This window comes from Oryctolagus cuniculus, chromosome 4 (genome assembly GCF_051225735.1).
Source record: "Oryctolagus cuniculus isolate XC-2025 breed Fujian yellow rabbit chromosome 4, ASM5122573v1, whole genome shotgun sequence".
In the NCBI taxonomy this organism is placed as follows: Eukaryota; Metazoa; Chordata; class Mammalia; order Lagomorpha; family Leporidae; genus Oryctolagus; species Oryctolagus cuniculus.
Window position 1 is genome coordinate 94904164 of NC_142870.1, and position 27839 is coordinate 94932002.

Below are 27839 nucleotides of genomic sequence, written 5' to 3' on the forward strand. Positions count from 1 at the left end.
ACCAGCCTAGCACATCTATCTTTAAACAAGTAATACCAGCTTTGGTACAAATTCAAAAAGGACAAAGGATGTATAAGTCTTCTTTCCATTTCTGGACCCCAGTATCCAATTCCTCTCCTAGAGGGAACCCACTGCCTCTAATTTCTTGGATATCCTTCTAAAGAGATTCTCTGCATGTTCTCTCTCTATCTCTTTCTCTTCTCTCCCCCACCAGCTTACATACAAATAATTGAATTTTAGGTATTCTCTATATTTTGCTTTTGTAACTTAATATTGCTTTTTCAATCTTTATCTATGACACAAAATTGCCCTAAATTTTTACTCCAGTATCTCATTTAGTATCTGTACTTTAATTTACCAGTTCTCTCCTGGTTGACTTTTTTATTTTTATAAGCAATGCTGTCATGCATATCCATGTAAATATATCACTGTGCATGTGGAAGTATTTTTTCAGCTAGAGCTGGGTGAAAGAGCATATGTGTTCATCATTTGATGGCCAATTTGCTCTTTAGAGAAGTTCTACCAATTTATCCTCCATTATTTCCCCATAACCTCACCAACATTGTGGCTCATGAAACTTTTTGAACTTTGCCACTAAGTTAAATATAGGTTAAAATGGCATCATCGTACCTTTAATTTCTATTTCTCCTCTACTGAGTGAGGTTGAGTGGCTTTTTATGTTTAATAGTCGTATTTCCTCTTCTGTGAACTATCCATATACTTTGCCCATTTTTCAGTTACGTTGTTTATTGAAGTACCTTTATTATTCTATTCCTTTGGAATATTTAAATTCTTCCTATTTTCTGACATTTTAAGGTGTAAATCCTAATCCCATTTCTAGCCTGTACATCATGTGTTTCAACCCCAGTTTACTTCTACTTTCCAACAACACCCGCTGCTCTGGCCAGTCGGGTTTCTTCTGCATCCCAGAGCACACTGTGCTCATTCCTTCCACCAAGGCTTCTTTGCGGTGTTTCCCTTCACCTTGTCCTTTCTGAGACAGAAATCAGTGCCACGTCCTATAATTAGGTAAATCTCCTTTTAGTTTCAGGAGACTTCTAGATAGAATAACTGATAGTTTGTAAATTCTTAAAAACAGAAAAGGATAATCACCAAGAACTGGCACTAAGTTAACAAAAGCACTCCTCAAACTAACCATACCCCCATTTGTTATCCCCATGTGTCAAACTAAACATATGCACACTTCTGGTAGAATTCTAGTAGACCTGTATGCTATAGATATGTCTTTATTTATGAAGGCATTTTATTCTCTTGATTTGCATGATGAGCTAAAAAAAATGTAAAGTATGTGAGAATCGGTGATTTTGTAGCTAGCTGAACACCTGTATCCAACAGAATATTTATTCTTGGTTAGTAAAAGATACCAGACTTCTTGAATTTGATGGTTTGTTATTTATTTTTAATAACTTGGATGCAATGATGATAATTAGGGATTTGCAGAATGCTTCCAATGCAGAGGATAGAAGCATGTGTCAAAATTATTTTAATAAAAAAAATATTTTAATAGTTTGTAAGGATGGATTCCAGCCAATAAGGTAAATTTTACAAGATTTGGTGTAAAACTCTGCATTACATGTCACACATTAACAGCAAAAAGAATGAAGCAGTTCTAATAAGAAAGCATGTCATTGAATTTAGGGTCCACCTGGATAATCCAGGATGCTTGCCTCTAGAGATCCTAACCAAATCACATCTGCAGAGACTTTTCTTCCCAAATACAATCATATAGGTGCCAAGGATTAGACATAGATATCTTTGGGGGAACCACCATGCTATTCATTACAGTAGAACTTGGAGCCTTTGTTGAATAGCTTTGCATCCCTTGCTCTTCTTTCTCTCCAAAGGGATGGCTGCCCTGACCCAGGATCACCTCAGGAGTGCCTGCTTGGTTCTGGTGGGGAGGTAGATGGGGTTAAATGCTTAGAGGACAAGGAGGACCATGCTATTGTGAAGCAGGTTGTGAAACCAAAAGCCTCTACTTTTGGGCTGGACCCCTCTCCTGCCATGTTCGTGTGTTCCTTTGTTGAACATATCTGTCCTTTGGCTCCTGGAAAGCCTCCCATGGCATGTCAGTGTCTCAGATCCAGTACTTCCCCTGCCTACCGTTTGGGCCACAAGTTTGATCTTTAGTCTCTCTGCTTCAGCCACACTGGCCTTCTTCCTCCTGATTCTTGAGTGAACCAAACTCATTCTTGCCTCTGAAGCTTTGAATTGGCTGTTCCTTTGCCTGAAACACTGTTCCTTCCACTTGGTTCTTATTTCCCACTCAGTTCAGATGTTCCCTCTCCTCACTGAGTCCTGAATGTTGAGTTTCCCCTGGTTGTCCTCATCAGTCACAGCACTTGTTACCCCCTGAACTTTGCTGGCTTATTTGTTGTCCACGTCCCACACTACATTAGTCCAGAGGAGGGGAGGAACACAGGTCTGGTCAGGTTGCTTCGTTACTGAAATACCACCTGGCAGGTTCCAGGCATTCATATCCTAACTGCAGAGTATAGTGGAGTTCCCAGACCTGTAAAATCCAGCTGGTATCAGCTGAAGCCCTTTTTCCATGTACTGGAAGGTCCAAGCCCTACCACATTCCAGGAATTTTTATTTTTTAACTTGCCAGTTTTATTTATTTGAAGAGAGAGAGAATATCAGTCTTCCATCTACTGGTTCTTTTCCTTTTCCGAGTGTCCACAACAGCAACAACTAGTCCAGGCTGAAGCCTAGAGGCCAGAATTCCATCTAGGTCTCCCACAGGGGTGGCAGGGACCCTTGTACTTGAGCCATCACCTGCTGCTTCCAGAATGTGCATTAGCAGGAAGCTGGATCAGAAGTGAAGCCAAGACTCACACCCTGCTATTCCAGTATGGGATGTGGACATCCCAGATGCCATTTTAATTGTTGTCCCAAATGCACACCTCCACCTCGGGAATTTTTAGATACTGGAGTGGCTCATGTTCTCCAGGCCATGTCTGCCCTGGAGCAGCTGCTTTCTCTGCACCATTTCTGTCCCACATCAACCCATACATGGATCTCAGTCTCCTCCTCAGCTCCCACCGAACACCCCCCTCTCACAGTAACAGCTGACATTCATTGAACACTGGCTATGTTCCAGGTACAGGTCTAAGCACTGGTATGAGCTGTGTCACTTCAAAACCATAAGAGGGAGGTGAAATGTTTACTTTACAGATGAGGCAATTGAAGCTCAGACACAAGGCATTCAACTAGTAAGGGACAGAACTAGTTCACATTCAGGAAACTTGTATTTATTTGATCCCAACACAGGAAAGGAAAAAAAGAATGAAGGTGGAGTCAAATGTCTAGTTTGATGTAGATCATGTGACAAGGACTGAGGAGTCTACTAAGAGTATAATGCATTAAAACTCTAAAACAATAAATATGTAGCACCCAGACAGTCCCACAGTTACTCATTTTTGTCATCAGAACATATTTGGAGTATTCTTTTCAGTCCTGGGTATTGTATTTTAAAAGGGGAATTTTGGAATTAAAGTACCCATATCACTTTTCTATTGCTGCTGTGACAAATCATCGCAAACTTTGTTGTTTAAAACAACATAAATGGATTATGCTACAGTTCTGGCAGTTGAAAGTCCATGACGGGACTCACCAGGCTGAAACCAAGGTGTTGTCAGGCCTGTGTGCCTCTCCAGCTTCTGGAGACCACTTCCCTTCCTTAGACTGCCATCCCCATCCTCCACCTTCAAAGCCACAAGACTGGCCAGGCCCTCATGTTGCATCCCACTGACTGCAACTACAAAGGTTCACCAAGTTGGAAGGATGCATGTGATTAGACTGGGCCCATCTGGATAATCTCTCCATCTCAGGGGTCTTAACCTGAACTGCATCTGCACAGTCCCTTTGGTCATGTAAGGTTCCATACTCACGGACTCTGGGGATTTGCACTTGGACGTCTTTGGGAAGTGGGGAGGGCGTTATTCTGTCCAGCATAGTTCTTACTGCAGAGGATCACCAGGGTGGTGAAGCAGTCGAACTGGATCCGTACAATCAAACTGAGAAGAGTTGAAGATGATCCCAAAGTGTATTGAATGAGACAGTGTTCATAAAGTGATCGGAGCACGAAGTATATAAGAAATAGTTGCTGCTTCAAAGGCTAATGACATAAATTTCAGAAATACAGTAGCTCAGAAGAGAAGATATGGAGATGTGGAAGGGGATGACACAGCATAACACTATCTTGTTAACCACAGAATTTGGGAGCCAGGTTCTCACTTTACATTAGGTCAGCAGGTCATTTGGATGTCAGAAAACACTGTTTAGCAGGACCTCTGTGTTGTTTCTCTCACTATAGAGAAAGAGTTGGGGAGAACGAGGATGAGAGGGAACTATAGTGGAGAAGCAACTTTCTGACTTCTTTCTACCTGGATCCAAGGATGTATAGATTCAGGGGAGGAAGGAAAACTTGTAACAGGAAGAATGCAAGATACAAGAAGCTTATAGAACTCTGCTTCCTCCTGTCCCCCAGGAACATATGGGAATGAAATCCCCTCTAAAACCAAAGCCCAGCCTTCAGAGATTATGTGATTTTTCAGCCTTTCCCTATAATCTTCCTTACATTTGTCTCTTTAAACACATTTAAATCGACCTTTGAGAAGTTGCTGATAAGCAGTTATCAAACAGGAGTTAAATTAACAAACCCTCCCACCTTGTTCTGTTGGGTGGCAGCTTCCAAGGCCACTGTAAATGTGTATCAGGGTGAACCTGATCCAGAAACAGCCAGGAAGGGAACAAAGTTTAGTCTGTGAGGAAATAGACGGCTGCTGGTAGTTTCGTGCTCTCTGTCCAGACTTCGGCTTGGTGTAAGTAGTTTCTTTTATAAAACTATTGCAATATTTTAATATAAAAAGGGTTAGAAGACTAATTTCATGTAAGATTGAATCAAGTTCCTGCCTGGCTCAGAATCTTGTGAGCTACTTAAAGGTTCAGCATTTCACAAACAAGTTTTATTTGAAAGGAAAGCCAGGAAGTTTTTTAGCAAGTGTTTTTGCTAAAACCGGTCCTGCTTGAATAAAATGATTTCTAACGTCTTATGCCACTTATGTGAAGGTGTTTACAGTGAGAAAATGAAAGTGAGCAAAGATGTATCTGGTGACCAGAGATTATTTCTCAGTAGTGCTCAGATTTCTCCCCACATTCTTTCCAGTTGCTCTTCCTTTAGTTTAGGTTCATGCTACAAATTCATACTGGCGATTATCGAGTAATCTCAGGTAATTAAACCGAAGGTTCTGAAGTTCAAAGAAATTAAATGAATGAGAACAAAGTAGAATCTGGGGTGCTGTAGCAAGGTGTCGGCATCCTTAGTTTAAGAGTGGAATGTTTTTACAAAGAGGCATAGCTTTTTGAAATAGATAAAAGTGGCAAGCAGCCTGAGACATTTCATGCAACTTCTGGGAAATTTGTTTAGGCTTCTTAAACACTTTGACATATGTACTGATTTTCCAAGTGAAATTCCCAGTATAGTATGTAAAGCAAGTTTCATATATTTTTCATATATGAAATTAGAGTTGCTGGATTTCAGCTATTCCACCTCTTTCTTGAGATTAGGATTCCAGGAACTACATGTTGTTACCCAAACATACTGAATGCAGCTGTGAGAATGTTAAGGTTGCATTTGGTGTTGGAAAGATTATTTTTTCCTATTTCCTCTTTACTACAATGTATTTTTTAAAACCTCCTGGTACATGACAATTTTATGACTTTGAATAGAGAAGTAAAATTTAACATGGTTAGCATATTATGTAAACGTTCTGCAAGCTGGCCGTTGGCCAGGAGCCTTCCAGTCACCAGGGGAGAGCTGGGGAGAGAAGTTGTTTACGTAGAAGTTCACTGGTCTTCCCCTTTCCTCTGTCTTCATCTCAGACCTCAACCTCAGGGCTGTCCATTTCTCTACCTCCTTACTCCCGCTGTATCCAGCGGCAGCCTAGACGATGGTACTGGGCCCCAGGTGACACTTGGTGGGATGGAAGCCGGGACCACGCTGTCCTAAGCAGGCTTTAGGGCCGTAAGGAGGTAAAAACCTTTATTCACCCTTACAGTGCTGAGTCTCAGGGATCCTGGCCCAAAGCTAATTAACTTTCCCAGTCACTAGCCTCTGCTGGGCCAGGTTACTTACTTAGTTGTTGGGTTCACAGAGCAGCAGGAAGAAGGTGGCGTGAGGTGGGGGAGTCTTGGCAAAGAAGCCAGCATGGCAGGTGACAGTGTCACAAAGGAAACATCTATTTCCTGATAGATTTGAAACACTTCAGTCTTTTGACAACCTGGAAAGCCACACAGGTGTACACTGGCTGAATCTTAACCAACCCTCTTCGGGATTTTTTTTTTTAAAGTCTCCTGTAGCTGCCTGTGACATCCAAACCCTGCCCCTGCCCTACAGAAGCCCACAGTTCTGGTCTCTCAGCATCTGTTCTACATCGTTGCCTACCATTGTTCTCCTCTCTCAGTTCACTCCAGCTATACAAATTTTTTGCTATTTCTTAATCGCATCACCCTTGCTCCTGCCTCAAGGCCTTAGCTGCCTGGAAAGCTCCTGTCCTACCTTGTTTCTTCCCTCCCTTCCTTCAGGTCCCCACTCAAATGCCTCCTCAGAGAGGCCTTCCTGGAATGCTCTGATTAAATTCGCACAATTATCCCACTTCTACCTTTACCTTGATTTGCCTTTTTAAAAAAGGCTATTTTGCATTATTTATTTACTTTATAAATAAAACATGTTTGTATATAAAACACATGTGTATATATACACATCTTTCTTCTTTGAAATAATTTTTTAAAATGACATCAACATAGTTTTTGTATTTATATTTATTTTATTTATAATAAAATTTGTGGGTTTTTTTGTTTATTTAATTTTATTTAATTGAGAAGCAAAATGACAGAGAGAGAGATTTTTCCATATGCTGATTCACTCCCCAAATGCCCACAACAGCAGAGACTGGGTCAGCCAAAGTCAAGTGCTGGGAGCTCCATCTGGGTCTCCCACATGAGTGGCAGGAACCCAAGCACTTGAGCCATCCTCTGCTGCCTCGCAAGGTGCACATTAGCAGGCAGCTGGATTGGAAATGGAGATGGGACTCAATCCCAGACAGTCCCATATGAGATGTGGGTGTCCCAAATGGTGGCTTTACCTGCTACAACACAAACCTATCTCTTTGATAAAGTTTTTAAAAATAATTTTTATATTTAATTGTGGTTAAAAACATAATAAAGAATTTACCATCTTAACTCTGTTTAAATTCAATAGTGTTAAGTGTATTCACAATGTTATGCAATGATCTCTAGAACTTTTCTGTCTTACTGACAGAAAAGAAAACTGAAATAGCAACTCCCCCTCTTCGCCTTCCCCAGCCCCTGAATGCTACCTTTCTACTTTCTGTTTCTATGAATTCGACTACTTTAGTGCCTCTGACAAGCGGACTCATTCAGGGTTTGTCTTTTTGTGACTGGCTTGTTTCACTGAGCATTATGTCCTTGAGGCTCGCCCATGGTTCAGCATTGTGACAGGATTTCTTTGCTTTTTAGGTGGCTAATATTCCATTGTATGCATATACCACCTTTCATTTGCGCATTCATCCATGGATGCATATTTGGGTTGAGTCCATCTCTTGGCCATGGTGAACAATGCTTCTATGAACAGGGTTGTGCAGATAATCTCTTTGAGATCCTGCTTTCAGTTCTTTTGGATATATACCCAGAAGTCATATTGCTGGATCATTTGGTGATTCTATTTTTAATTTTTTGAGGAACTGTGATACTGTTTTCTGTAGTGGCGGTGCCATTTTAGCCTAGTTTTAATTTGTATTTGTCTCATTATGAAAGAAATTGAGGGTATTCATATTTTTTTTAAGTTGTCATTTTTTTCTCTGAACTGTTTATATTCTTTTCCCTTTATGGAATTACTAACTTGATAATATTTTTTGTTCTAGTCCCTCTGAGTGTTCCAAATTTATGAGCTAGGGGTCATAGTCATAGGTACAGGTCTGGGATAAGACTGCCTACATTTGAATTCTCAATCGTTGATTACAGTGCAGTCTTGATCAGGCAGTTACAGAGCCTCATTTTTGTATCCATTAAATAGGTATAACATTGAATTATTATCAATATTACATGAGATGGGGAGCCAGCATTGTGGTATAGCAGGTAAAGCTGATGCCTGTAATGCCAGCATCCCATATATATCCCGGCTGGAGTCCTGGCTGCCGTACTTCTGATCCAGCTCCCTGGTAATGGCCTGAGGAAGCAGCAGACAATGGCCAAAGTACTTGGGTCCCTACCACCCACATGGGAGGCCTGGATTAAGTACCTGGCTCCTGGCTTTGGCCTGATCCAGCCCTGGTCATTGTGGCTATCTTGGAAGTGAACCAGCAGATGGAAGAGCTCTCTGTCTCTCTCTGTCTCTCCCACTCTCTTTGTGTAACTCTTTCAAATAAATAAAATATATCTTTTTTAAAAGATTAAAGGAGATGATATATTAAAAATGCATAGTGTAAGGTCATATGATATAGCAAAACTATTTTTTAAAGAAATAAAAGGCCTAGAATTCAGAAAACAAAACTGTCATTCACATATGGAATTCTTAAGTACATTAAAAACTCTGTAGACTTTATAAAAATACTATTTGAACTAAATAATGACTTTAGGAAGGGGACAAGTTACAGTCAATCTAAAAATCACAATAGAATTGATATGAAGTTAGAAAAATTAGAAAATAAGTTAAAATATCACTTAAGATAGCAAATGCATAGGAATACATCTTTAAAAAGAACAAAAGACCTTTTTACTAAGGACTAGAAGCCATTGCTGAGAAAAATTTAAGATGCCTGAAATGAAAAGTGTAATAGACAGGCTTTTGGCCTTGGAGTTAAGACACCCAAATCCCATATCAGAGTACCTGGGTTCCATACCCTTAGCTTCCTACTAATGCACACCCCAGGAGGCAGTGGTGATGGATCAAGTAATTAGATTCCTTCCACCCACATGAGAAACCCTGATTGAGCTCCCAGCTCCTCAGCTAAGGCCATTGTGGGCATTTGGGTAGTGAACCAGCGAATGGAAACTCTATTTTCTCCCTCAGTATCTCTCTCTTTGACTCTCCCCCACCCCAATAAATAAATACACAAATAAATAATGTTTTTGAAAAAGTTCAGGTGCCGAAGTTGTGGCATAGTGGGTAAGGCTGCCACCTGCGATGCTGGCATCCCGTATGGATACTAGTTCTAGTCTGGCTACTCCACTTCCAATCTAGCTTCCTGTTAATGCGCCTAGGATGGCAGCAAACCATGGTCCAAGTGCTTGGGCTTCTGCACCCACATGGGAGATCTGGAGGAAGCTCCTGACTCCTGGCTTCAGCCTGGCCTTTGCAGCCAGTTGGGTAGTGAACCTGTGGATGGAACATCTCTCTCTCTCTCTCTTCCTCTCTCTGTGTAGCTCTGAGTTTCAAATAAAAAGAAATAGATCTTTAACAAAAAAGCTCAATATGTACAACATGGTAACATGATCATAGCTTATAAAACTAAAAATTGTAGCAAGCATTTAGCCTACCTGCTAAGATGCCTATATCCCACATCACAGTAACTCGATGCAATTCATGACTCTAGCTTCCCACCAGTGTACACCCTGGGAAGTAGAGGTGATGGCTCGTGTAATTGGTCTCCTGCCACCCAATGTAGGGGACTTGGATTGTGTTCCTGGCTCTCAACTTCACCCTGGCCCAGCCTGGTCATTGCGAGCATTTAGTAAGTGAACCAGTGAATGGGACCTCTCCGTTGTCTGTCTCTCAAAAAGAAAGGAAAATAGGGAGGAAGGAAGGGGAAAGGAAGAAGGAAAAATGGAATTCAAAGATAAGTGTATGGGACAAGCATTTGGTGCAGTGATTAAGACCCTGCTTTGGATGCCGCATCTCACATTGAATGCCTGAGTTCGAGTCTCAGCTTCACTTTCGGTTCCAGCTTCCTGCTAATGAAAATCCTGGGAAGCAGTGTTGATGGTTCAAGTGTTTGGGTCCCTGATACCCACATGGGAGACCCAAATCGAGTCTGAGTTCCTGGCCCAGCTACTGCTGTTGTAGGCATTTAGGGAGTAAACTGGTAGATGGAGGATCTCTTTATCTGTCCCTCTCTGCCTTTAAAATAAAATGAAAATAAGTAATTAAGGTTTTCATTTCAAAATACAATAGTAATTTTGCTTTGATAAAAGTATTTTTGAAACCCATATATAATTTTTTTGTAATAAGTGTATTTTCCATGAACTTTTTGAAGCCTCAAGTGCTTGCTCTCTGTCCTGCTCTCTCACTGCCTAATAAAACTCCAGGTTGTTAACCTTTTATCTCTGATTGCTCAACTCCTGTAGTTCTCCTAGTTCCTGATTGCTTGAAAGCATTTGGACTTTATGCATTCTTGGTTTCTGTGGCATTCTTGATCTCTGATTCATAGTTCACTGACTTAATCAGATTCCTCTACCTGTTGTTGCCTGTGAACTGAAGTTTTATGGAATATGAATTGTCACATAAGAGTAAGAGTAAGAGAGGAACCAAAGAGTAAAAGTAAGAGAAAGAAACCAAAGAGTAAGAGAGGAACCAGAAGAGAAAGTAGAAGAAAACCAAAGCCAAGCTTCACTTTGACCCAAATTTGGCCCAAGGCTCATCCTGTTCAGGGACAGATCTTGGAAAGAATTAAAAATTGGGGGTGTGCCTTTGGCACAGTTGTTAAGACACTGAGATGACCTCATCCAATATGAGAGTGTCTGGGTTTGAGTCCTGACTCCATTTCCATTTCCAACTTCCTGCATACCGTGGGAGACAACAGGTGATGGTTCTAGTACTGGGGTCCCTGCCACCTGTGTGGGAAACCAAGCTGGAGTTCCAGGCTCCTGGCTTCTTTCTGGCCTAGTCCTGGGCTGTTGCAGGCATTTATGGAAGATCCCTCTTTCTATCTCTCTGTCTCTCTGCCTTTCAAATAAATTTTTTAAAAATTTAAAATTTTAGGCACAGGCAATGTGGTGCAGTAGGTAAAGCTACTGCCTGCAGTGCTGGCATCTCATATGGGCACCCGTTCAAATCCTGTCTGCTCTACTTCTGATCCAGCTCTGCTATGGCCTGGGAAAGCAGTAGAAGATGGCCCAAGTCCTTGGGCCTCTGACCCACGTAAGAGACCCAGAAGAAGCTCCTGGCTTCTGATTGGCCCAGTTCTGGCTGTTGAAGCCATCTGAGGATAAACCAGCAGATGGAAGACTTCTCCCCCCAACCCCCCCACCCACCCATGCCTCTGCCTCTCTGTAGCTCTGCCTTTCAAATAAATAAATCTTTTAAAAAGTTTAAATTTTGAAAAAGAAATCAAAATAGTATATAATACAAGAAGGAATATAAAAAGAAAGGACAGTTTGAGAAAATATCCCTATAATGTCTTTAGGTTGCATTTTTTTTTTAGATTTATTTATCTATTTGTAAGACAAAATGAAAGAAAGAGAGACAGAGAGAGAGAGAGAGTGAGTGAGTGGCTGGTGCTGTGGCACAACGAGTTAAAGCCTTGGCCTGAAGTGCCAGCATCCCATATGGGCGCTGGTTCAAGTCCCGGCTGCTCCTCTTCCGATCCAGCTCTCTGCTATGGCCCAATCTTCTGGTAAAGCAGAATATGGCCCAAATGCTTGAGCCCCCACACCCATGTGGAAGACCTGGAAGAAGCTCCTGGTTCCTGGCTTCGGATCGGCGCAGCTCCAGCCATTGTGGCCATCTGGGGCGTGAACCAGCAGATGGAAGACCTCTCTCTCTGTCTCTACCTCTCTCTGTAACTCTTTCACATAAATAAAATAAATCTTTTAAAAAGAGAGAGAGAGAGATAGAGAAATCTACCATCTACTGTTTCACTCCTCAAATGTCTGCAACAGCTGGAAATTGACCAAGCTGAAACCAGGAGCCTGGAACTGCTACTCAAGTCCTTGAGACATTGTCCCAGGTACATTAGCAGAAAGCTCTATGGGCAATGTAGTAGCCAGGACTCAAAACAGCACTCAGATGTGGAATGCTAGTGTCCTAAGCAGTGGCTTAACCACAACACCTACCCTCAGTAGTATTTTTTAAATTGAATTCTAACAAATACTAGTTTCTCCTGAATATGAAAACTAATAATCAAATATGGAAACATCTGTGTTATCTGAATAGGACTTACTAGACAAGTTATACATGACAAAAACACAAGAGGTCTAGATCTGCCACTAATGTTCTTTTTTTCCCATTTCTGGACAACTTGGTGCTTCCTGGTTTTTTTGTTTGTTTGTTTTTTGTTTTGTTTTGTTTTGTTTTTGACAGGCAGAGTGGACAGTGAGAGAGAGAGACAGAGAGAAAGCTCTTCCTTTTCTGTTGGTTCACCCCCCAATGGCCGCTGCGGCCAGCGCACTGCGCTGATCCGAAGCCAGGAGCCAGGTGCTTCTTTCTCCTGGCCTCCCATGCAGGTGCAGGGCCCAAGGACTTGGGCCATCCTCCACTGCCTTCTTGGGCCACAGCAGAGAGCTGGACTGGAAGAGGAGCAACTGGGACAGAATCCGGCACCCTGACCGGGACTAGAACCTGGGGTGCCAGCGCTGCAGGTGGAGGATTAGCCTATTGAGCCGCTACGCCGGCCTAATTTTCTTTTTAAAAATTTATTTATGGGGCCGGCACTATGGCACAGCGGGGTTAACACCCTGGCCTGAAGCGCCAGCATCCCATATAGGTGCCAGTTCAAGTCCTGGCTTCTCTACTTCCAATCCAGCACTCTGCTGTGGCCTGGGAAAGCAGCGGAAGATGGCTCAAGTCCTTGGGCCCTGCATCTGCATAGGAGACCTGGAAGAAGCTCCTGGCTCCTGGCTTCAATCGGCACAGCTCCAGCCATTGCGGCTGATTAGGGGGTGGGCCAGCAGATGGAGGACTTCTCTCTCTCTCTCTGCCTCTCCTCTCTCTGTGTAACTCTGACTTTCAAATAAATAAATAAATCTTTACAAAAACTTATTTATTTATTTATTTATTTATTTATTTATTTGGAAGACATAGAGACAGGTGGACCAACAGAAAGCTTCCATCCATTGGTTCACTCCCCAAATGCTTATAATAGCCAGGCGGAGCCAGGAGCCTGAAGCTCAATCTGGGTCTCCTCTGGGGGTGGCAGGGGACCAATTTCGTGAGCCATAACCATTGCCTCCCAGGAAGCTGGAATTGGAAGTGGAGTTGGGGACTCAAACCCAGGCACTTCACTATGGGATGTGGCCATCCCAAGCAGTACACCAACTGCTCTACTAAATGCCCACCCCTTCTTTGCTTTTCTTACAGTTAGAGAAAAAAAAAATCATGTATGAGTATATACAAGGGTACGTCAAGAAGTTCCTGGGAAAATGGAATTAAAAGATAAATTTATTTTGGTGCAAGAAATTTTGAAATTCATTCATAGTTTTTTCATAATATGTACTATGTGTGAACTTTTTAAATATTTCTCATACATGTGTTTATATATGGTTATAGTACACTTACACCAGGCTGTGTCCTAGGTACTTTCTCGTGTGCTGTCTCATTTAATCATCTGTCCATGTCTCAGCTTCCTCCGTCTGGAAAACGGGGTAATAATATCTCACTTTGCCTTCTTCATACAACAATAAATATGATTATAACCAGGTAATCAAAATATACTACTTTGTGCATTACTGTAACTAAAGAGTAAATTTTGAATGCCATATTTTCTATGTATACCAGTGGTTTTTGTAGCAAAATAATATGATGAATCCAAATAAAATTTATTTCAAAATACATTTGTAGGAGCACTTTTAGCCTACTTGTTAAATTGCCCACATCCCATATCAGAGTACCTGGATTTAATTCCTGGCTCCAGCTTCTACTAATGCAGACCTTGGAAGGCAGTAGTAATAGCACAAGTCATTGGGTTCCTGCCACCCATGTGGGAGACATGGATTGTGTTCCCAGCTCTGCCCAGCTCTTATGGTTGCAGGTATTTGGGAAGTGAATCAGCAGATGGGAGCTGTCTCTGTTCATTATGTCTCTCTGTGTGTCTCTCTGGTTCCCAAATAAAAAAAAAAAATAAAATAACTTAAAAATTTAAAAGAATACTTTTTTAAGTTTAAAAAACACATTTGTATACTCTGGTTTCTCTTCAAATAGTATAAATCTTTCTCCTTAAAAAACACAGTTGTAATACAAATTTAGTGGAAGCAATTTTCACAGGATGTTTCACAGACATCAAAGACAATTATGGAACACCTGGAAAGTATAGAACAACCTTTCTTCTATTTGTCAATAAATGAGACACAAAGTAAACATACCCTGCACAGTGCTTTGTGACACACCTCATCAAAGAAAAAATGGGCAAGAGAAATACTGAGGCAAATAAGTAGAGGGAAGATGACAACACAGATGATGAAGAAAACAGTTTCATATTGGAACTAAAAAAAAAAAATTGGGTCTGTATTAAAACTTAGATAACCATTTAGCAGGATGAGCAGTACCTTGGAAGCATGTAAGGACTTTGTGGGGATCAAATGGAAAGGAGCTTGCCTGACTCGCATACCTAATAACCTGGACCTGGTTGCTGAGGCAAACCTGATCTCTCTTCTAGTAACCCAATCCTTTGTATAACCAGAATAGACGGTTTAAGAACTACTGGAGCCCACTTCTAGTCCATCTTCCCATTATCTTCCCAGCTTTCAGAATTCAGTAATGGAGGCAAGGGAGTGTGGCACACAGTTACTATCCAGTGTCTAAGAAACTGCAAACTTGCCTCACAAAAGTTGCCTAAAATAACTAGGGAATGACAAGCCAGGGAACCAAACCAAAGAAGCAACATTAAAAAAAAATCACTTATTGAAAAATTGAAAATGGCTACCTGTAATTTATTATCTGGGAAATGATTGGATAATAAGGTCCATAGGAATACACATGTAACACAAGTGATTTGTATATCTGCTTTGAGAAACTATAAAAAAGAAAATAATTTTGCCAGAGACCTTTTTCCAGTTGAAAGCTTAAATAATGAAATTTTCAAACAAAATACTTAAGAAATTGTACAAGAAATGCATTAAAAGCAATTAGTAGCAAGTTGGAGATCACCAACATGTGAGTGGATGTTAATAGTGTTCATTACCTAAATAAAGAAAAAAACTAAAAACATGAAAACCCTACAACTCAGTACAGAAGCTTCCTTCATTCCACAGCATTACGTGTATGCCTAGCAAATGAATTCTTCAATTGTGATGGTATTTTCAATTTCTATTATTTCTCCTTGCTTTTTTTTATGCTTTCCATCTCTGCAGTCAAGTTTCCCATTTGTTATATGTCTCTTTCCTACGAAATCTTTTAAGAAAGGGAGTTACTTGGTGACAGTTACAAGAATCCAGGTATCAATACTCTTAGAGCCAAACTCTTAGAGTCGATTTTACTGTGCATTAATTTAAAAAAAAAAAAAAGATTCTGGCTTTTTCAAAGCAAAAATATTAGTGAATAATAATGTTAAGACATATGAAGAAATAAAATATATAGCAAGATTACCAAAGATGGAGATGAAGTAGTATAATATATGATACAGAATGTTGTAAGTTACGATTATATAATATTACCTCTAAACTGGTGGTTCACAAAGTGTGTCTTACAGTCCAGCAGAGTCAGCATCACTTGAGATCTTGTAAGAGATGAAATTCTTGGGCTCTACTCCCAGACTAACTGAACCAGAAACTCTGGGGATATGGCACAACAATCTGTGATTCTGATGCATACAAAAATTTAAGAAACACTGATGTAGAATAGGTAAAGGCCCGATAATAAATATTTTAGGCTTTCTGCGCCATGTGTTATCTATGGCAACTACTTAATCCTGCCTTTATAGCACAAAAGCAGCCATTGGCAATACATAAATAAGCCAGAGGGTCTGTGTCTTTATTTTAAAAGCAGCCAGCTGGATTTGGCCCATGGGCTAAAATTTGCCTACCTCTGCTTTAGAATAACTGTCACACATATGCGCAAAACACATGCAGCTAAAATGGGGGGGCAAGAAAATATTTAAAAATATAGAGCTCTCACATAGCATGCTAGTGTGAAACTGTAACAATAATCACGAAAGCTAAAACCATGTAAAGCATTTTTAATAATCAGTGGGGAAAATTATTGTTTTGTGAACTTTAATTTTTTTTGTCACAACAGTTTTGGTGAGAGGTGGGGAAAATGTCGACTGGAAAGCTGAACTAGAGAACTTTCTAGAGGTGATAGAAATTTTTCTGGGTCTTGTTTTGGTGGTAGTTATGTGGATTTATAGAATTTTCAATACTCATTGTATGCAATGCTTGAAATCATGAGTTTCATTTTTGTAAAGTATACATCAAGCATTTTTTTAAAGATTTATTTATTTGAAAGTCAGGAGCCAGGAGCCAGGAGCCAGGAGCTTCTTCCAGGTCTCCCACGTGGGTGCAGAGTCCCAGGGACTTGGGCCATCCTCTACTGCTCTCCCAGGCCATAGCTGAGAGCTGGACCGGAAGTGGAGCAGCCGGGTCTTGAACCATCACCCATATGGGATGCTGGCACTTCAGGCCAGGGCGTTAACCCACTGCGCCACAGCACTGGCCCCCAAGCATTTTTTTTAAATACAAAATAAAAGTCTAGTATAACACCTGCAGTTCACAATAGAGAATATGGTTATGACAGATAAAACCTAATGTAAATTATGCGGTACCCTCTAAATTCAAGAAAGAAGAGTGATAGAACAGTCCAGGGAGAGACAACAGCAAGATCATGTGGTCTAGTTGGCTGGGAGAAGGAGAAGTTTAGCTTTATGAGAGCTTGGGCTGAGCATTAGGAGAGTGGCAGGAAGTGAGAGAGGTTGGTAGAGTTGTATCAGGAATGACTTCATGTGCCAACTTAACAAGTTTGTACTTTATTCTGAGGATTATGAGGACAAAGCCCTTAACATATTTCAGAGCTTAAGTGTGTGTCCTCTCCCCTTATAAGGATACCAGTCATTGGACTTAGGACCCAGCCTACTCAGTATGATTTCATATTAACTAACTATATCTATGAGGACCCTACTTCCAAATAAGATCACATTCTGAGGTTCTGGGTAGAAACGAATTTCAGAGAACAATAATCAGTTTACTATAAAACACAGTAGTAGGGGCTGGTGTTATGGCACAGTAGGTAAAGCTGCTGCCTGTGATGCCCACATCGCTAGTTCATGTCCCAGCTGCTCCACTTCCAATCCAGCTGTCTGCTAATGGTCTGGGAAAAGAAGTTGAAGAAGGCCCCAGTGCATGAGCCCCTGCCGCCCACATGGGAAACCCAGATGAAGCTCATTGCTTCTGGCTTTAGCCTGGCCCACCCATGGCCATTGCGGCTATCTGGGGAGTGAACCAAGAAATGGAAGATCTCTCTCTCTCTCTCTCTCTCTCTCTCTCTCTCTCTCTGACTTTCAAATAAATAAATATAATAAAGCTTAAGACACACACGTGCACATGCTAGTGTTCCCCCAAATGAATGTCCACCAGAACCTCAGAATGTGACCTTATTTGGAAAAAGATTCTTTGTAGATGTAATCCATTAATACAAGGCCATACTGGGTAGGGAGGGCCCTAAATCTAATGACCGGTATCCTTCTAAGAAGAGGATCAGCCAGCATTGTGGCATAGTTTAGCAGGTAAAGCTGCCGCCTACGACCGCAGCATCCCATATGGGCACCAGTTTGAGTCCCTGCTGTTCCACTTCCAATCCAGCTCCCTGCTGATGCACCTGGGAAAGCAGCAGAAGATGGCCCAACTACTTGGGCCCCTGCACCCATATGGGAGACCCAGAAGAAGCTCCTGGCTATAGTCTGGCCCAGCCCTGGTTGTTGCAGCCATTTGGGGAGTGAACCAGTAGATGGAAGATTCTCTCTCTCTCTCCCTCTCTCTTTCTCTCTAACTCTGCCTTTCATATAAATAAAATAAATCTCTAAAAGAAGAAGAAGAGAGGACATAGACACACATAGGGAAGATGTTCATGTGAAGACAGAGGTAGAGATGGGGAGGGAATCAGCTACAAACCAAGGAATGTTAAGGATTTCCAGGAGCCACCAGAAGCTAAGAGACAAGGAAGGAGTCTTCCCTGGAACCTTCAGAGGGAACATGGTCCTGCTGACAAATTTGAGTTTTGAACCTCTAGCCTCTAGAACTGTGAAAGGAAAACATTTCTGTTGTTTTAAATCACTAGTTTGTGGTAATTTGCTACAGCATCCCTGAAAAATCAATGCAATATTTAGCTCACATTCTACTTACTATGTTAGGCCCACAATAGTGATTATAAAATAGGTCTGCAAATTCTTTTGCTTCTTCTCTTCAAGAGGTAGAGTTTAATTCTTCTCCCCCTTGAGTATGGGTTAGACCCTAATAACTTGCTTCTAATGATTGGAATAAAGAGGAAGGTGTGCAGGTGTGTGCAGATTTGGATACAAGATCAAGGATTGGCAAACTACAGTTCACAGGCTGCCAATTTTATGTATAAAGTTTTATTGAAACATACCATGCCAATTTGTTTCTGTTTGGTATGTGGCTGTTTTTGTACTGCAACAGCCGAGGCGACTGATTGTAACAGAGCCCATGTGGCATGCACCCTGAAATAGTGACTCTCTACCTCTTTAAGAAAAAGCTTGTCAATTTCTGAACTGGGTCATCAAAAGCAGAGAGGTTTTCATTTGCTATTAATAACTTGCTCTTGGGGAAATCAGCTACCTTGTCATGAGGGCACTCAGACCAGCCCAAGGAAGGCCCATGTGACAAGGAACCAAGGCCTCCTGCAAAGAGCAAGAGAGGGACGAGGCTTCCTGCACCTAGCCATGTGAGGGAACAGACTGGAAATAGTTCTTCAAGCCCCACTCAAGGCTTCAGATGGCTGCACCCTGGTCAACAGCTTAACTGCATCTTCATGAGGAACCCCGAGCCTGAACCACCCACCTAAGCTGCTCTCAGATTCCCGATTCTCAGAAATAATGTGAGACACCAAATGTTTGTTTGTTGTTATCAGCTGTTAAGTTTAGTTTGGAGCAATTTGTTTTGATGCAAAATACTACTAATATCCTCATACTCCCCTTCTGCAGATCTCAATGCAGCTGGCCAGCTGTTCTGCCTGTCTGATCTAAAACACAGGCCTTTGCTTTTTTAGAAACATACCGGGAAATGAGAACTTTAGGTACAGGAGCTCCAAGATGACATGGACAAGTCTTTTAGGAACAAAGTATATTGGAAGGCAGAGCCTGCATCTTCTGTAGTTTTCACAATTTTTCCTCATTTTCTAATAATACTATGCATGATGATTGTCACTGGTTTTAGGCTTCTAAATCATACTCAGTTGCATCAGTCAAAATGTTTGCTCTGTTGTGTTATTATTTATTTAAAGGAATTATTGCGCATGCCATTATAATATTTACTAGGTATGCCTCAGGGTTTTACATTTTCTAAATAAATACAAACCCAAGTGGTCTCTAGTGGGGATGGTATCAAGTTCTGTGGATGAATTTGTTTTTCTATAAATCTGCATAACAATATATATCACAAACTCAGTGGCTTAAAACAACACATAGTGACTGACTGGGCATGGCCTGGCTGTGTCCTCTGCTTGAGAGTCTTATACAGCTTCTATCAAGTTGTTGACCAGAGCTGGGTTTCTTGTCTGGAGGCTCCACTGGGGAGCCTGTGTGGTTGTTGACAGTGTTCAGTTCCTTGTGGTGCTTGGACTGAGAGCTTCAGTTTGTTCTGTTTTGTTTTTTCTGCCTGTTGGCCGGAGTCTGCCCTTAGCTCATAAAAACCACCCACACTTCCTTGTCACATGGGGTTCCCCAACACGGCCACTTGCTTCCTTACAGCTAGAAAGAGAGAGAGACTCCAGATAAGCACCGTAGTTTCATATAGCACAGGCACATAATTAGGTGCATGTAATCACGTATATTGCAGCACCTTTACTGAACTCTGTTGATTAGAGGCAAGTCCTGCCGACACTCAAAGGGAGGGGATCCCACAAGGATGTGAACACAGGGCGGTAAAGATATTGAGGCCACTGAAGTGCATGTCTGCTACAGCGGACTTGGAGGTCATGCAAATGCCTCTCCCAAGGTAGAATGAATGGCCCATCCATTACTTAAGACGGATGGATGGTTTTTATACTAAAAAGGCAATGTATTGCCTTTTTATTTTTTTTCCTCCTTTATGCTGCAAATGGGTGATTCTCCCTCAGAAGGGTGTTATTTAATGAATAGCAATGGGATAATAAAAAGCTGGCAGGTAACATATATACTTAATCCCAAAATATAGCCCTTAAACTGGAATGTACTATAGCTTGAAACAGCTTGTGTACAGTCAGCTAGACTGACTTAAGCAATGGCTTCCTGCATTTAAGGAGCCTGTGGTGGTGGAGGATCTCCAGTTGCATATAGGGAGCTCATTTCCCAAGCTCAAAGCTACAGTGTAAAGAATTTCTATTATTTGTTCCACTAGATCCCAAATCTACCTTCCTGCATGGCATGCATACATGCATTCATTCAGCAGACCACTGTTGAATGCTTCCTTTAAACAGAGCCCTTTGCTAGATGCTCCTTGGTTTTACGGGTTTATGGTATATGTCACTAGGAAAGACTGCCACCATCTACCATCTATACCTGCTGTGGGTGTAAGAGGAGAGGCACATGTATCTAGTACCTGCCAACCCTGGTAAGCAGTTTGTTTTTTTTTCCAAGAAGTTTGGTGCGGGGCCGGCGCCGTGGCTCACTTGGCTAATCCTCCGCCTGCGCTGCCAGCATCCCATATGGGCACCGGGTTCTAGTCTCGGTTGCTCCTCTTCCAGTCCTGCTCTCTGCTGTGGCCTGGGAAGGCAGTGGAGGATGGCCCAAGTGCTTGGGCCCCTGAACCTACATGGGAGACCAGGAGGAAGCACCTGGCTCCTGGCTTTGGATCGGTGCAGTGCGCCAGCCATGGTGGCCATTTGGGGGGTGAACCAACGGAAGGAAGACCTTTCTGTCTGTCTCTCTCTCTCACTGTCTAATTCTGCCTGTCTAATAAAAAAAAATAAAATAAAAAGTTTGGTGCTAAAGGACAACAGAGTGAGTAGATAAATCAGAAGGAAATTTTGAAAAGGAGATAACGTGGACATGCTTATAGGCAAAGAAGAAGCCCAGCCAATAAAAAGACACTAAAGATGTAATGTGCTCATATTTATCAGTGCCAGAAGATCTGTTTCATAGTAGGTGCTCAGTTGTATGAGCTGTCATCCCCTCTCCTTACACAGCCTTTCTCTACTTTTTCATTTCTTAACCATTGTATCACCCTACTCTACTCTGTACTGTTTACGGCAGTAGATGACAGAGTAGCCAAACATAATATGTCCCTGACTCCTTTCCCTTCATGCCCTGTCCAGCCTGGAAACATGAGTCTTTCAATAATCCCTCTCTCCAGTTTTCCTTCCTGTCCTTCCTTCACTGTTTGTCAACTTTCGGCTCCTCCTCTTTTGACTGTGCCCACCACAGAATACCTCCCTACTCATGTTTTCTGCTACCATATTGATTGCTTTGCATTGCCAGTTTGGTACTCATAGTTCAATAGTTGCCATTAATTCATCCATATTTCTAGCATTCCCTGTGGTGGCTCCCCAAATCTCTCCTGCTCCCTGCAATCTCAGTTCCGTCTCCCTTCCCTTTCACCAGGTGACTGTGCCTCCTGTAATGTTATTGGGAATGGGATTTTACAGCTTTCTTTCTATTCATCTCTAATCTTGTCATCTGTACTTTTCTGTTGTCTTGCAAAATTTTGTATACACAAATATATATACATATATGATAGTAATTCAAAAAGTTCATGAAAAAAAAATTAATTCACTCTACGTGGATTTCAAAGCTTTTTGCACCAACATAAACTTAACTTTTAATTCTGCCTTTTTTACTAACATTTTGAAATGCCCTAGTATTGTTTCAAATTATCTTTGTTTTAAGCAATTATGTGATAAAATCTTTACAACTAGATCCTTTTTGAAAATTCCTGGCCGGCGCCGTGATTCACTAGGCTAGTCCTCCGCTTACAGCGCCAGCACCCCGGGTTCTAGTCCCAGTCAGGGCTCCGGATTCTGTCCTGATTGCCCCTCTTCCAGGCCAGCTCTCTGCTGTGGCTCGGGAGGGCAGTGGAGGATGGCCCAACTGCTTGGGCCCTGCACCCCATGGGAGACCAGGAGAAGCACCTGGCTCCTGGCTTCGGATCAGCACAGTGCGCCGGCTGCAGTGCACCAGCCGTGGCAGCCGTTGGAGAGTGAACCAATGGCAAAAGGAAGACCTTTCTCTCTGTCTCTCTCTCTCTCACTGTCCACTCTGCCTGTCAAAAAAAAAAAAAAAAAAAGTGAAGCATGACATTTATCTCAGTGTACGTGTCTGACTTGCATATTCTTCAGTAATGTTAATGTATTGCATGTTCTCGTTCAAGTGTTTCAAACATGTTCTTCCAGTGCACAGTTGGTGGCAGCAGCTGAAAGCATTTTTTGCTCCCATTCAGAAGTCATCAAGCATTTATGGGGGCCTAAATAAAGGAACTTGCCCCAAATGTAAAGGCTTTTTGATGGAGACTACTCCAGAAATGTACCTGTAAATGTAGCATAAAATTTGTGACTGTTTTGTAGTCCAGCTAAGCAGTAAGCTCCCACAAATTCTCACCAGAGGGAAATGCATTGTATTTTTCAATGTTGTAATGCTTACCAATTATGTGTTGCTGCTTTTCTGGAGTCTCCACTTTTCACCCTGCCTTTTTAAAAATGTACTTCTTTATGGTGAAGGCTACTTCAAGACACCAGCTTCTTTTCCAGAGGAGTGGTCTTTAATACAGAGCCTTGAGTAATTTAATAGAGTAAAAATATAAGAAAATGTGACCTTTTTAAACCTCTGCTTCCATTATGAATGTCTTCAGTGGAGGTTTGTCTTGCTAATTTAAAAAAAAATTTAAAGATTTACTTTAGTTATTCAAAATGCAGAGTGAGTGGGGGTTGGGGGGGGTGGAATCTTCCATCTGCTGGTTCACTCCCCAAATGGCTACAGTTGCTGGGAGCCAGTAACTCCAGCCAGGTCTCCCACATGGATAGCAGGGACCCAAGTGTTTGAGCCATCATCCTTTGCCTTCTCAGACACATCAACAAGAGCTGGAGTGTAAGCAGAACAGCTGGAACTTGAACTGGCATTCCAATAGGGGATGCTGATATCGCAAGTGGCGGCTTAACCCACTGGACCACAATGCCAGCCCCAGTCTTGGTTATCTTAAATTTAAGGCCCAACACATCTCTCAAGAGGATAATAGTTGACTCTAAATCATGAATGTCTCCCCTAAAGTAGCTGAGCATTGTCTGTAGTCCATTCACACAGAGGCAGTCAGTGTCACTGCAAGGGACCTGGAGACATGCCTGCTTTTGTTTCCAAAAGGAACTGCAGGTGGACATTATGCTCCATGGGCTAAGAGGAATGGCTGCAAGACGGGCCTAGTACTTATGGGTTTTGAGGGGGAAAGGCCAGTTGCTATTCTGGCCAGTTGAAGTTAATGATGATCTTGATGGCAGAGAGACCAGATTATCCTAAACCAGGAGCAACCAAAGTCTGTAAGAAAAATGCAGTACAAGAAGCAACGGCTTCCTTTCCTACCCTTCCTGAAGACTGCCTCAGAGTAGGAACGAACAGATTGGATTTCACGAAAGTGAAGATAGCCGGAGTTGCTTTCCCACTCTAGGATGACTTGGGGTGAAGCATCCTTTCACCCCTGACTCCAGGCCCGCCCACAGTCTGTATGTGGAGATGTGTGCTGATGCTTCCTCAAGGCAGGAGCCGTGTACTTCTCAGCACACCTCAGCCCGGTGCCAGCACAGACTGAGCTCAGCAAGTTTTTATTGACTCCCTAGGTAAATAATGGCCTCACCGTGACCCTCCCCTCTCACTCTTTGCTTCCAGGTCTCCCTAAAATTGGCCCTTCCTCCATGTGCTCTTTAGCGGTGTGAAGTAGGCATTAACGCCTCCTTCTCTGTGTTTCTTGTTTGATCTTCCTTGATTTAGTAGTATCCTCTAGGTATGCTGAGATTTTCTCTTGTATTAGATTGCAGACAGATTTGAGAGAAAAGATGTGGTTTTCTTGGTTTTCCTTTAGAACTGAAGGCAGTGTTCTATGTTCCAGTGACTCTTAACTGACTATGTCGAGGAAAGAAAAAAGCAGTAGTGGGCACTGTTAGAGAGAGAGAGAGAGAATATGAGGATGTAATACTCATACCTGGGATCAATCCCTGGCCTGCAACTGTGCGCAGGTCTCTGAGCTTCAGCTTCTTCGTTTGTAAGAAAAGAAGAGGCCAGATTGATTGGCAAGGCTTCTCCCAGCTCCTTGGGCCTCTGAGTCATTCATTCATTCTTCTCAGAATGTCTGGAACGATCATTGCCTGTTTATCTCATTTAGGAAATAATCCTACACCACCTAATGGCAGGGTGTTTGAGTTGGGATACAGGCTAAGCAGCAGTAATAGAATCTCAGAAAAGAAAAAATATAGTTTTTCTCTTCATGAACAGCCCTAAGGCAGACAGGTATTCCAGCCCAGAGACGACTTTGAGTCACTAGAATATTCCAAACCCAAGGTTACTGCTCTTTCTTTACACTGCTGTTGCCTGGGGCATTGTCGTCATCTGAAGAGTACAAGCTGATTCCACGTGGGGCTGGGGAAAAGGGCCCAGGACAAGCAGCTTATTCTCCAAGTGAAAGTGGCAAGCATCACCCTCACCCACATCCCATTGGCTAGAGCTTCCTCAGGTGGTCCCACTGGCAGCCCGGAGAGGAGCAAAGCCTTTAGTGGAGCGGCCTTGTCCCCATCTAAAACTGTAAGTCAAGGACCCTCACTAAAGGAAAGAGTAAAGATTGTTTGGTAGGGGATAGTCACCACTGCTCTGCTTTCTATTATGGTTTGGAGCCACCTTAATAATTTTTTATTTTCCTACTTACTATATTTCTTCTCTAGTGAAATAAGCTGAGCTTTGGGCCTGTGATTAATCCTATGTGTATATATGTTAGACACAGATATTAAGCAGTATATATTTGTTTTGTATATTGATTTTTCAGGGTATCTAAGTAAATACCATGCCTACCCCTTGTCTCCATCTCTATCCTCTGTTCTGTCTACTTATTTCTTCTTTACTAATATTACATATAAAGCTTTAATTTTCAACCTAGTGGAGGAGACTAGATTAGAATTTACAAAGTAGTAAAATGAAAAAGCATATAAATTGATTTGGAGCACATTGCTACTAGTAGCAACTACTGCCTCTTACTACAAGTAGTAAAGATAATATTATTTTGGGGTAGTACAATTACATGTAATTGAAAAACCAAGAGCTTTCCACTGTGGCTTCATTATTTGGTTTTATCTGTATTCCCTGGATGTAACATATGTTAATGAGTAAATTTAAAATGAATTTTCCCCTGAAATATTTTGGGTTTTTTTTTCTCTCTTCACTAGTGTCAATAATAAAGAGATGCCTCCAGTGCTGAGTGTGAACCCAGTCATGTGAGCTTGTTTGGAGAGTCATATAGGTTCATTTTAAAAACCGGGGCCAGTTTTATGGTTCAGGGGTCACATCTTATCCTCTCTGGCTTCCAGTTCTTTATCTGCTGTACTTGTCTGCTATAATCTTCTATTGGAATGACAAGTACTAGTATGTGCCTTACCACATTTATATTTGATATGGAAGAAGTGATATTGAAAGAATTGTCCCTGCTGTCATCTCTAGTTTCCCCAAATCCTTCCCCTTCAAGGTCCAGTCCCAGTCCACTCCTCACTTTAACTGACCATAACCATCCCCACCAAGCGATCATTCCATCAGAAAGAAGAAAGACTTAATTCAAGCCCTGGGTCAGAGGGTGGCATTGCAAACCGGGAGCGGAGAGAAAACTGCAGCAGAAGGACAGAGTGTGTTTGTGTAAGGACCGGCCTTTATTCCCTTTCCAAACATGCCACCTTGCCAAAGACCAGCAACTCTCAAGGACTGGCCGCCTTCCCTGCTAGGAAGAGCAGCTCTGAGCCTCCATTCAGACTCACCCCACGTTCCTAGGGCTCTTCCTGGGCCTCAGCATGAGGCATGTCATCTTTGTCCTTGTTACATTTTTCCCTAAGAAACTTAGAAAGGGATATTTCAAAGTTTATGGAAAATGCAGTTAAAAGGTTAAGTTTATTTTGATGCAAATTTTGAAATCTGTACATACAAGTATCTTAAAAGCATGTGTATTATGAAAAAAACTCTGCATGGATTTCAAAAAATATCTTCACCAAGATAAATTTATCTTTTTTTTTTTTTTTTTTTGACAGGCAGAGTGGACAGTGAGAGAGAGAGAGACAGAGAGAAAGGTCTTCCTTTTTGCCGTTGGTTTACCCTCCAATGGCCACCGCGCTGATCCGAAGGCAGGAACCAGGTGCTTCTCCTGGTCTCCCATGGGGTGCAGGGCCCAAGGACTTGGGCCATCCTCCACTGCCTTCCCGGGCCACAGCAGAGAGATGGCCTGGAAGAGGGGCAACCGGGACAGAATCTGGCGCCCCGACCAGGACTAGAATCCGGTGTGCCGGCGCCGCAAGGCGGAGGATTAGCCTAGTGAGCCGTGGTGCCGGCCAAATTTATCTTTTAATACCATTTTCCACAAACCTTTGAAGTACCCTCATATTCTTTGCCAAGGAACAGGAGGAGCTGGTCTGAAAAGGCTGCTCTTCCCCTCTATGTCAACAGAGGGCAGCAGAGAGCACCATGCTGTAATCTAACATGAAGGTTTTAAATTGGGGCAGTCTCAGTCCCCTAGTGCCTAAGGAGACAAACGCATGGGGCACTTTTAGTAAGCTATAAAGGAAGGCAAATCCTACATCTTTTATATGTAGGAGCTAAAATTTTTTTAAAGAATCAACAAAAAGGAAAGAAATGCTTTGGTGTGTATCAGTGTTGCTGCAAATACAGTTTTGTAAAACTGTTTTATACTTTTGTCAAACCAATGGTTAGAAATGTTATACTACTATAATTACATTAAAATTTACTGTATATGGGTGAAATGGTCATGTTTCCATTAATTATTGTTTATAGTGGTTGCCTACTAGACTAGGCTCTCTCTGCTTGTTACTTGTTAAATTTACTTGGTGAAGCATTGAGCCTTTTTACTGTAATGTCAACTTAAAATATGTTCTCTCAAAAACTAAAGAAAGCAGTTTTTTTCCTTTTCTTTTTCCTTTCCTTTCTCATACAAAGTGTTGAACTCTTTCCCTAGAATAATCTGTGTATAAAATTAATTGAAAATAGATCTTAGTTCTGTGAGTGAGATCCCAGTGGAAAGAACAGGTCTTCAAAGAGGGAGGTGCCTTTCTCTGAAGGGAGGAGAGAACCTCCACTTTGACTATGACCGTGTCTAAACAAGATAAGAGTCGGAGAACTCAAGGGGCTTCCATAGCCTTGGAAACTCATAACTGGTGCATAGGGAGATTACTGATGCCATAAACAGGAGTGTCAATTGGTAAAGTCAACAACAGGAGTCACTGTGCACTTACTCCTCATGTAGGATCTCGGTCCTTAACGTGCTGTACACTGAGGCTTAATGCTATAACGAGTACTCAAACAGTATATTTCACTTTGTGTTTCTATGGGGGTGCAAACGACTGAAATCTTTACTTAATGTACACTAAACTGATCTTCTGTAAAAAAAAAAAAAAAAAGAAAGAAATTTTCAATTCCCAACTTGACTCTCACTGGGATTAAACATGACAATAGGTCTGATCTGATTTCATCATCATT

At 41.8% G+C, this 27839-nt stretch overlaps 1 protein-coding gene across 3 annotated transcripts in view; it reads left to right on the forward strand.

Moving 5' to 3' along the window:
• The window catches only part of MAP3K13 (mitogen-activated protein kinase kinase kinase 13), a 197552-nt gene that overhangs the window by 40929 nt on the left and 128784 nt on the right, over window positions 1-27839 (forward strand). The window contains exon 1 of one of the 3 annotated variants that reach the window (XM_008266585.5): window positions 4713-4847. The exons of the other annotated variants lie outside the window; for them this stretch is intronic. The gene's annotated coding sequence lies outside the window, so the exon portion shown is untranslated. Of the gene's footprint in view, window positions 1-4712; window positions 4848-27839 lie in introns of those variants that run through there. 3 annotated transcript variants of the gene reach the window in all.